Below are 9,727 nucleotides of genomic sequence, written 5' to 3' on the forward strand. Positions count from 1 at the left end.
CATTATATATATTAAGATCTTTCTCTAGAGAGCAAGCAAGCTCTTCTATATATAGCTTCTATTCACAGGCAAGCACCACAACCACTTATTCATTCTTTTCATGCTTTACCTGCTGTTTTCAAGGCTGCCCTGATGCTAAAAATAGCTTCACGTATTAGAGGAGGGTTGCTATAGATTCAGAATGGGCGATGTCGGGAAGCAGCTCAATCCTTCTGCCGAGGATAGGGAGGACCCACGTGGCTGTGGCTCGGTGGGGCTGTGTTACTGTCTGTGACCTGGGCTCTGCTGCCCTTTCATAAAGACACTCAGGCTCCAAGGTGGGGATATTTACGTTGTTCTAAGACTGCACAGAACTGCAAATCTGAAACACAAATCACGGATGTGGACTCGAGTGTTAAGGCTTTGTTTTTCCAACTGTACTGCTAGATCACTATACTACAGTACCTGCAGATATTAATAGCACAATAGCTTCTTTTTAGATTGGGATAACAATTTCATATGTTGTTTTAAGGGCATATTTTTCTGCAGGCATTGACGTCTCCAAGTCAGAAACTATCAAAATGCTTCGCCAGTTGTTCTTAACAGAGAGCTGAAAGGATGACAATTCATCAGCTGTTTGATTACCTTCAAGACAGCAATAAAACCACATCAAAAAATTGCACTACATACTGTTGTTTTGAACTTCTGGCAGTGTGTCCTCTGGCAATGCTGACAAAGCTAATGTTAATTTTGGAAGTTACCTCCCTGTCTAAAATTTAATGGATAATGCAAATGAAAAACTGCTTACACATAACTATCCAGATCATACACTGCAAGTGCGCTATAGATAAGTGTCATTTGATTGTTCGGGTTATGAAACCTAAGTTTTCAAAATTCAGCCAACAAAAAGTTTTGGAATTATAGAAAATATTATTTTGTCAAACCTTTAGAAGTCGTTTTTGGACATTGGTGGACTATCTCTGGTTGCATCCCTTAAGGATGACAAAGATCAAATTAATGAAGTAAAAGAGTGTCTGAATGAGACTTAGTGTTCTTTCATCGTGTGGTAAATCTTTCCAAGTGATAACAACTTTATCTTGAACTTCAAGGCAAGATAGATGCATTACAGGGCAAGTCGCAGCCAAGAATGGAAAGCAAAATATTGGTCATTAAAGTAACTACTACCTAGAAATATGGAAAAACAGAAAAACTGAAAGGACTTCTATTCCATGGTATCCATTAGCTCCCAAACACATATAAACCAGGTTCATTTCTGTATACAGAAAACCGTAATCTTACTCAGCTACATTAACTTTCTCCACAATTACGTGATTTTAAAAAATTACAGTGAAAAGTTGAAGCTTGACATAAAACTGTTTGAAAGAGAAAGGCTATGTATGCTTCAGGAGTCCCATATTAGGAACTAAATTTAATGTTTAATCTCCGAATACAAATTTTCCAAGTTCTTAAAACTTGTGGATGGATTACAACCATACCAAAGTTAAATGAGGTAGTCAAAATAATGTTTTCCTTTTGTTAAGCGACTCAGATTATAGAAACTTGCTGAATACTGACTCTGTTAAGGCTGAGGTTCAAATAAAAGCTATTGTACAAGGAAAGAGTGGCAAGGGTTGACTAAAACAAGATTTTAAAATGTATTAAAATGGATCCTAATAAACTTTAAATAATACATTCCATCTTTGAAGAACTGTATATTTGAGGACAGTAGAATACAGACTTGTGAGAAAATTTCATTATATTCTAAAGAAAATGGTGTCTCACTCAAATCTCACTTGAATTCCTGACCTTCATCTTTCATGTGGTTATATTTTATTTCCATTCAAGAAAGCCAGTCATTAAGATATGTAACTCTTAACATTTTAATACATTGCTTGCAAATTGAATGTGGTTTCAGCAAATAGCAGGATCTCCCCCAAGATGCAAGCTTGAATATTTCTTTTTACTTACTATAGATACTTTCCTCAGCAATTTTTTTCATGTAATTTTTATAGTCGTGGATATTGCACAGGTCACGTTTGCTGGCTGTAAGTAACATAATTCGATATTTGTAACTAGGTTAGACTAACTGTTCCCATTTAGGAGAGCTATCCTTCCCTTTCTACTTAGGTGCATGAAATGAATAGTATCCTGGAAATACTTTCAATAGAAGGGCAGATAGTATTTCAGTACTTGATGTCTGAACGATCTTTGTGATTAAGTAACACAAAATTGTATTTAATTTGAAATATAACCCCTATTATTTCCAAAACTGGCAATCAGTGGTATATTTCTACTAACGAAAGGACATTTCTAGTACAGTTGCTAGTGGCATTATTAAATGAGGTCTCACATTCGTACTGTACAAGCATGTTCATTAAAAAAAAAAGTAAAAAAGGAATTTTCACTGATTCATTCTAGTTCACTGCACAGAGTGCAGTCTTTATATCCCTGTATCCTTCATTTTCCACCAAATGGTCAGCTGTTGATTACCTCAACCCAGATACTATCAGCGTCTACATCCACTTACTATACTGCTTTACTTTACTATGGAAGTAATCCCACTGAAACCATAAGGTGGAATGAGGGTTGCTTCTGTCCTCATTATGCCTTATTATGCTCTTATACATTCTCTTATAAAAAAAAAAGTCTATTATCGGTGTGATTCCAAACACTCGCTAACCACTGCATGTTGCAAATCATCTACGCTGTCAAATATTTTATTTTCTTAGCTTTAGGACACTGAAAACCCTGTGATGAACATGCCTGACCGGTTACAGAATATTTTGCAAAACTGGCCTTCTTGATTCCTGGATTAAGATCTCAACTTTTGGTTAAACTAAGGTGCAACACATCTCTAAAAGTACTGGTGTTTTCTGGAACACATATGCAGGAATAAGGCCTTATTCCTCTATTAAATTATAATGTAGACTGCAGGCCCCGAGGCACCCTTCTTTTCCAGGTTTTCTGTAATGCTAGGCACACTAGTAGTGCTTAACTGCTTCTATGACAGAGAAGATAGCAGCTTGTCAGCACCTTTTTATATACGAGTCTTTAGATTCCATACATTCAACTGTAAATGATTTGTACCTTTCCTCAATTATCACAGTAAGTAAATTATTAATGAATACATATACATGGCAGACATGCACAAAATTGCACGTTATCAGGAAGCAAGGGAATACATACATTTTTCACTATAATTTACAATTGCCATGGGCTGCGATTTTGCTCACATTCTTTTTATTTTCATGGAATAAACCTAGTAGGAAAGAACAAAATTTATTAACTTTTTTTTTAATTTCCACTTTACAATATTTTCCTTATCTCTTGCTTCTTATTTTCTTTCATTTCCCCCTCATGTAATAACTGATATCAAACTGGAAGAACAGATTTTCCTTTCTCTTTGATTTATGTATATGAACACCATCAGTCACTTTCCACCATAACAGATCTAGACATAGAAGTAGGATTAAGCATTCTTTGCTCTCTTAGGAAAATGCTCGTACTTTGGGGATTTTAAACATAATACACTTCTAAAATCTCCTTGAGTGAAAACTGGAACACGCTGGAGGAATTACTTTCTGTATTCCACTTATTTCAATGCAGGTTGATAAAACTAAGGAAAAGTATTTTGTGCATACTGATAATTACTTTTTAATTAAATTCCTAACAGACTGAGGTGACTGTACTTGTTTATGCATGCCTACAAGCACGTGGTCTTAAAGCAAACTGTTCTCAGCATAGCTGCCGGGCTGTAAGGTCTGGAGACCAAAATCACCTGCCACACAGCAAACGGGGCAGTAGCAGTGCCAATTAAAGGACAGCAGACAGGAGTCTACGTTATGTATCTCTAAGGGATTTGTTAGGTAAAATTATTTACTTGTTGAAAAAAAAAAATCTGTAGAGATAACACATTAGGTTGCTTCTAATAATTATTTTTTGATGAAAGTCTGTTTATTATGATTTCCATAACTGAATAACTTAGTTTTTACAGGGCCATACTGGTATTATTTACAATACACATATTAACAAGAGCTTGTGGTCTAGTTTAATGATATTTTTTTGGTTCTGGAAAGTTCACAGAAATTCTAGGATCTAGGTTATTGCTAGGAGTTTTCCCTTAAATGCAACAGAATTGAGGTTGAGACAATCTGGTTTTCAAGATATCACAAGATTCTTACATAATTCTGCATTCATAGTTGAGAAAACTCAGATATTAGAAATTAAAAGTCACAGTACTTCATATGGCTGTGATCCATTAGCATGTTAAGAGTGTAAGTGATGCTACTATCAAAGGGGGCTCATGAGCATGACTTAAACTAGTACAGTCTATGATGATGAAGATTATAAGGTTGCTACTCAGCCAACAGTAACAACAAATACATTTTATGAATTGTGATTGAAATGGAGAGGCCTCGTGTGCACCCAAGTAACTGGAGCTGATGGCATAGATCAGGTGAAGCTGTATTTTGTAACAATGTGGCCTAAACTGGGATTCTATTTACCAAATTGATTGGCTAAGAATCAGGGTGAAATTTCTTCATATTTTGCTTCTTGAAGATTTTCAGATCAAATGAAAGTTTAAAAAACATTTTAAATAAAACCCTTTGAGCTTAATCCAGAATTTGACATGCGTACTGTCCTCTTGAGCTTTGCATTAGTGTTTACAGAACTAATTCCCAAACTTTGGTCTCAAAGTGAATGCTCTGGAGATGGCCAACAGAACCAGTGCCTCAGCTACAAGTCTGACAGTGCAGCAGGCAACAAGGGGTTGTGAAAGTTTGCAGTGATCTGCTCACCCCCAAAGTACAGGAGCCTAGAATAAAGGTCTGGGGGTCAAATTCTCCTTGCCACCTTCAGGTTTTACGGAATCAGGGCCAGATTTTCAAAAGAACCAAGTTTTCCAAATTGTTTTTCAGACTGGAAGCCTTAGTATTATAGAAATCCTGTCTGTACATGGTGTATTTGACCCTGGTCTCCAATGGTATTAATCAGGAATACTTAAGTGAAAAATTGCCACCAATAACTGGAATTTAGAAAAACTGATCTTTTAACAGGATTAGATACATTATTATCTCTAGTTTATCCCTATTAACAAATTAAACACGATACAAATGACTCTGGTCACTTATACAAAGATCTGGGGTATTGGAACATGGGAGGAAACTTATGAACAATCATGTTATTTTTTCAAAGGCACTTTTCTAACAATGATTACACACTGAAATGGTAATTGCAGCTCCAAAAAAGCACAAAACAGCACAGCTGCTCTCAAAATAAAAGACAAAGGACAGGTTTGCCCATGGTATTTTTTGTAACAGACTCTATACAAGAAATAAATTCAAATCCAGAAGTGCTTTTATTGAGTAAATTATCAGCCAAACAAATGAAACTTCACTTGCCTTTTAGTACAGCAACATTGACATCTAGTGGCTAGTTAAACTCCAAGTCACGCATCCTTTATATGGCAAAAGACTGTGGAACATAACATTTACTGAATTTGACAAAATAAATGTGCATTTCAACAATCTGCTTCCTTTACATGATCTTTAGATCATCACAGAATGACAAGAGTCTTTAATGACTAGTCTGTAATGACCAAACCCTGTCATGGGAACTGGTGAGTATAAGCCACCACGCTTCAGCACAGCCCCAGTGATTTTCCCTGTTCCTTAGGAAGTCTTGGGCTTGTGAGTCAGCTGTGACTTAACTACATACCTTGCTGGGGCTTGTTGGAAGGCACGGTGCATCCCTAAAGTTGTACAGAGGTACACGTTAAATGAAACAGACTGCACTTACTGAATGTAATTTTACTGGCACACGTGAATGTGTATTTTTAGCTCTGCTTGCTTTTCTACAAATTACTAGGGGACTTCAAATAGAAAGTGATGAAAATCAGGAACATGACAGATGCCATGAAATGGTTCGTACTATGAAGATATGAAAATAAAAGATTTGGCAACTTCACATACATAGAATGAAGGAAGGTGCTGATATCAACTAATGTTAGAAAGTCTCATTTCTTCATTTTTCAACAAAGTAACTGGCATAATGGAGAAAGAGGAAAGATTAGACATGATAAATCTGAACATTACTAATACTTCTGCTGTTTCTGAATTAATTTCTCACATCAATCTCAAATGTATATACTCTGGAAACAGGTCTTATAATGGATACAGTTGGCAGAGACTGCCTTGCCCTCACTCTCTATACTTGTGGTAGCTGCCTCTTCTGGCACACTGGCAAAGCTGCCTGATTTGCATCATTAAAAAACAGTGAAGGTACCAAATATCTCATTTTTTGTAATCAGCTAACCAAACTAATTTTGACCAAATAAAATCAGAGGCTTTTGAGTATAAACAACCTTAGCAGAAGACCTTAGGAGACAATAATCTTCTGGAGGAAGGTTGGGGTAATTGTCCCGGCTAAATGCTACTAAGGATTAAATAGATGCGCTTAGTGTTTCTTAAAAACAGAAAGAGGAATCCGAGTCTGAAGAAGAGCAATAAAGCATATAAGAGTTCTCAAAAATTTATCCTATATGGACAGGTACTTTCATTTCTTTAGCTTCAAAATGAGAAGACTGTGGGCATATATGTCTCTATAAAGATGTATGAGAAAAATGCAGATCAATTCTTGCCTTCTGTATCAACTGGTTTAGGGCATTAAAATTATCTCACGTAGCAACTAGGGAGATTTGTCTTACATATTAGGAAAAAAAAAACTATATACTTTAAAGGTTAATAGATTCAGCTATTTAGGCTGTGGAAACTCCTATACCAAAAAAACTTTTAGGAACAGCTCAACAAGTACATCAGGTATAGCCTTGTGAATTCTGCATCTCCATGATTTAGTACCTTCTTTTAGTACATACATGTTGATAAGAGTATTCCTCAAAAAAATATGGCAGAATTAAATAAATAAGTGAACAGCTTGCTTAAGTTAGCATAATGCTACCCCCACAGCAAGTTCAGAGGTCTGCCCTGAACACAGAAAGGCACATGCCAGATGTTAAAATTCACCTTTCACCCTTCAGCACAAGTGACATGAGTCAATATCTATTCATAAATCTCGTTGTGTTAGCAGCAGCTTTACCATCAATTTAATGAATTTGAATGACTGAGAAGTGGCAAATTCAGTTAAATGAAACTGGCCTTTTTTTTCTTTTTTTTTCATACTGAGTCTATCTCCATGGTCCACATAATGTGATGTGATTACATAGGCAACTGGAAGGAGTGAAAGCAGAGAAGCTGAAGAACTCTTAGGAGTATTTCAGAATCATGGACATTACCTTCTATTATTAAGAATATCCCAGCTTCACAGTAATTTCCATTTCTTCTTCCCAGAACTTTCTATGGAATTGTTACACTAAGCTGTCAGAAAATTGAGTGATAAGCGTTGTATAAGAATATGTCAGTGATTTGAAAACTTGAAAACATTTACTTCTTGAAGGTTTTACAACCATATATGACTTAGGCTTTCTGGATACAGTGGGTCTCATCTTAACCCAATTCTAGATTTAGGTCAGGAGTAAAAGGACAACTACAGTGATATTGTATTCCTCGTGGGCCGTGAAGTTCAGGGCTACTGCAATTTAAGAGTACAGTTTCACATTATTGCTGATTTAATAGAGCTGCTGCTGAAAGGGCCGCCCTCGTAGCTCACCTCCCCCTTCACTCCTGTCCCATCCCTCTATTCCTAACCTGTTTTTGCACCAGCACTGATACTCAACAGATGCCACAGCAGGAGTGTCAAAGGAGCTAGACTAGCAGCAAATTAAATACTGCAGTTCAGCAGAAGTGGTCAGACAAACACTAGTGCCAATTTGAGAAAAGGAACGCACTTTTCAGCAGCAGCTAACTCACAGATTGATTTACCCGTAATTGAAAACTGTGCTGCAAAGAGCTGGTTATAGAATTATTGAAATCCACTTTAAAGCTGTAATGCCTCCCACCCCCCAAGAAGTGATGCCCACCTTTTTGCCCTTTTCCCCTGTATCTTTCAGTCCTCTGGGAATCTGATGAGAGAATTGTCCTTCTTAGTGTCAAAGCATATTGATGCAAGGTTAAAACTATGAAAATTCTCCCGTAAGATCGAGCTATAATCTATATACAAAGAACTACGGACAGGCCCAATTTCAACTTCCCATCTATTTAGCAGGCTGTTTCTGATCCACTTACCCAGCTGCAGGTTGTAAAGTAGCTTACTGTAGCCTGCATATAAAAAGAAGTCAGCATTGGGATGTTTTAAAGCCAGGCAGACATCAGAATAGTATAGCACAGTAAAATGAAATTATCTAGCTGCTATTCTCACCAAAACTGCATATAAAATAACTTCAGCATCTACAACAGTTGCTATAGTTGGATTCTCTAGAGAATTTTCCTGTTCCAGAAAGTTTATATTTTCTATATGCAGGCCTTTGTGGCCACAGTACAATGATGAGAGATTCAAGAATTGTAGATCTTCTCTCTACCTTTCCCACTGTTCTTCAAAGTGCATAATCAATGATATGTTGGCCCAGTTTCCAGAATCATGTCAAGATTCATTCATACTAAAGCAGTCTGCCATTTCCGTAGGAGAGGAAAAACAAAAAGAATACGCCTGCTATTACAGCTTTGTGTGTATACATTATTTATTTTGAGATATTTAAATTATTAACTAGGATAATTCCATTTTTGCAACAGAGAGTCTCTGCCCTTTAGAGGAAATGGGCCACTTTCAGTGGGGCTTCAGCAGCATGCCACATACACTCAGTGAGTGCCACATACACTTGGCACTCAGATCCTTTCCATGGGACACCACCTTTAGGTCCCTTCCAGAGCTGTAACATAATTAGTGACAAAAATACCAGAGCAAGAGAAAAAACACCCCTCTTTTGAAACTGAATTTCAGTAGCCAAGATAAGGAGGTACCCTGAACGTTGTGGTGTGCGACAGCTTCAATATATAATAGGAACTCCCTATAATGTTCTTCTTTAGTAACAATGAAAGTAGTACTTCAATTTCAAAAATTTTCCAGTGTGAAGTATAGCTGTGATTTAAGACTCCGGGAATCAATAGCATGGCTGGGAACTCTGATATATTCCAGAATAAAGTATCTGTGATGGATTGCAGCATCTCTGACCTCAGCAGCCAACGCACTGGTTCAAGTATGGTGCGTCCTAACGTTTGATGGGAAACAGTATCAGCCGCCTGACAGCTACTTGCTGGAACTGACCACTTAATGGTGGACACCGGCATTTCCCAGCTAGTTCTGGAGAACAGTTCGGGGGTGCAAAGCTCCTTTCCCTCAGGCCAAACTCCACCACCGCCGGGCGTGCAGCGGCGGTGCCCGCCGCACCGCACCGCACCGCAGCAGGAGAGGCCAGGGGAGCACAGGCAGGCGGAGCAGCGCTGCCGGGCGATAGCTCGGCTGGGGCCGGGGCCAGCCGGGCAGCCCTCCCACAGGGCCCTCGCCGCCGCCGCCACCCCAGCCCCGGTGCCCCTATCCCCCGGGAAAAGGCAGCGGGGGGCCCGGCGCCCCCTCGCCCGCTCCCGGCCCCGCTGCGCCCCGAGCCCCCCCCACCCCCCAGCCCCTCCAGCCGGGCGGCACCCGTCGGGGCTGGTCCTACCTTCCCCGAGGCGGCGGCGGGCGCAGCCGGGGCCGTGCACCGGGATCCCGGGCGGGGAGGCTCCCCTCGCCCCTCAGCATGATGAGCGCCTCTCCCCTCCCCTCCCCTCCCCTGCCGGCGCGCCTCGCCCTCGCCCTC

At 39.1% G+C, this 9,727-nt stretch overlaps 1 protein-coding gene across 5 annotated transcripts in view; it reads right to left on the reverse strand.

Moving 5' to 3' along the window:
* Positions 1-9,701, reverse strand: part of LGI1 (leucine rich glioma inactivated 1) — a 31,017-nt gene extending 21,316 nt beyond the window's left edge. For 2 of the 5 annotated variants that reach the window (XM_080598648.1, XM_080598651.1), the window contains exon 1: positions 9,590-9,701. The gene's annotated coding sequence lies outside the window, so the exon portion shown is untranslated. Of the gene's footprint in view, positions 1-7,270; positions 9,556-9,589 lie in introns of those variants that run through there. The other 3 variants (XM_080598644.1, XM_080598646.1, XM_080598645.1) reach the window with 3 other exon arrangements.
* Positions 9,702-9,727: the final 26 nt, after the last annotated feature.

The sequence above is a fragment of the Anser brachyrhynchus genome (assembly GCF_964034855.1).
Source record: "Anser brachyrhynchus genome assembly, chromosome: 6".
Lineage (NCBI taxonomy): Eukaryota > Metazoa > Chordata > Aves > Anseriformes > Anatidae > Anser > Anser brachyrhynchus.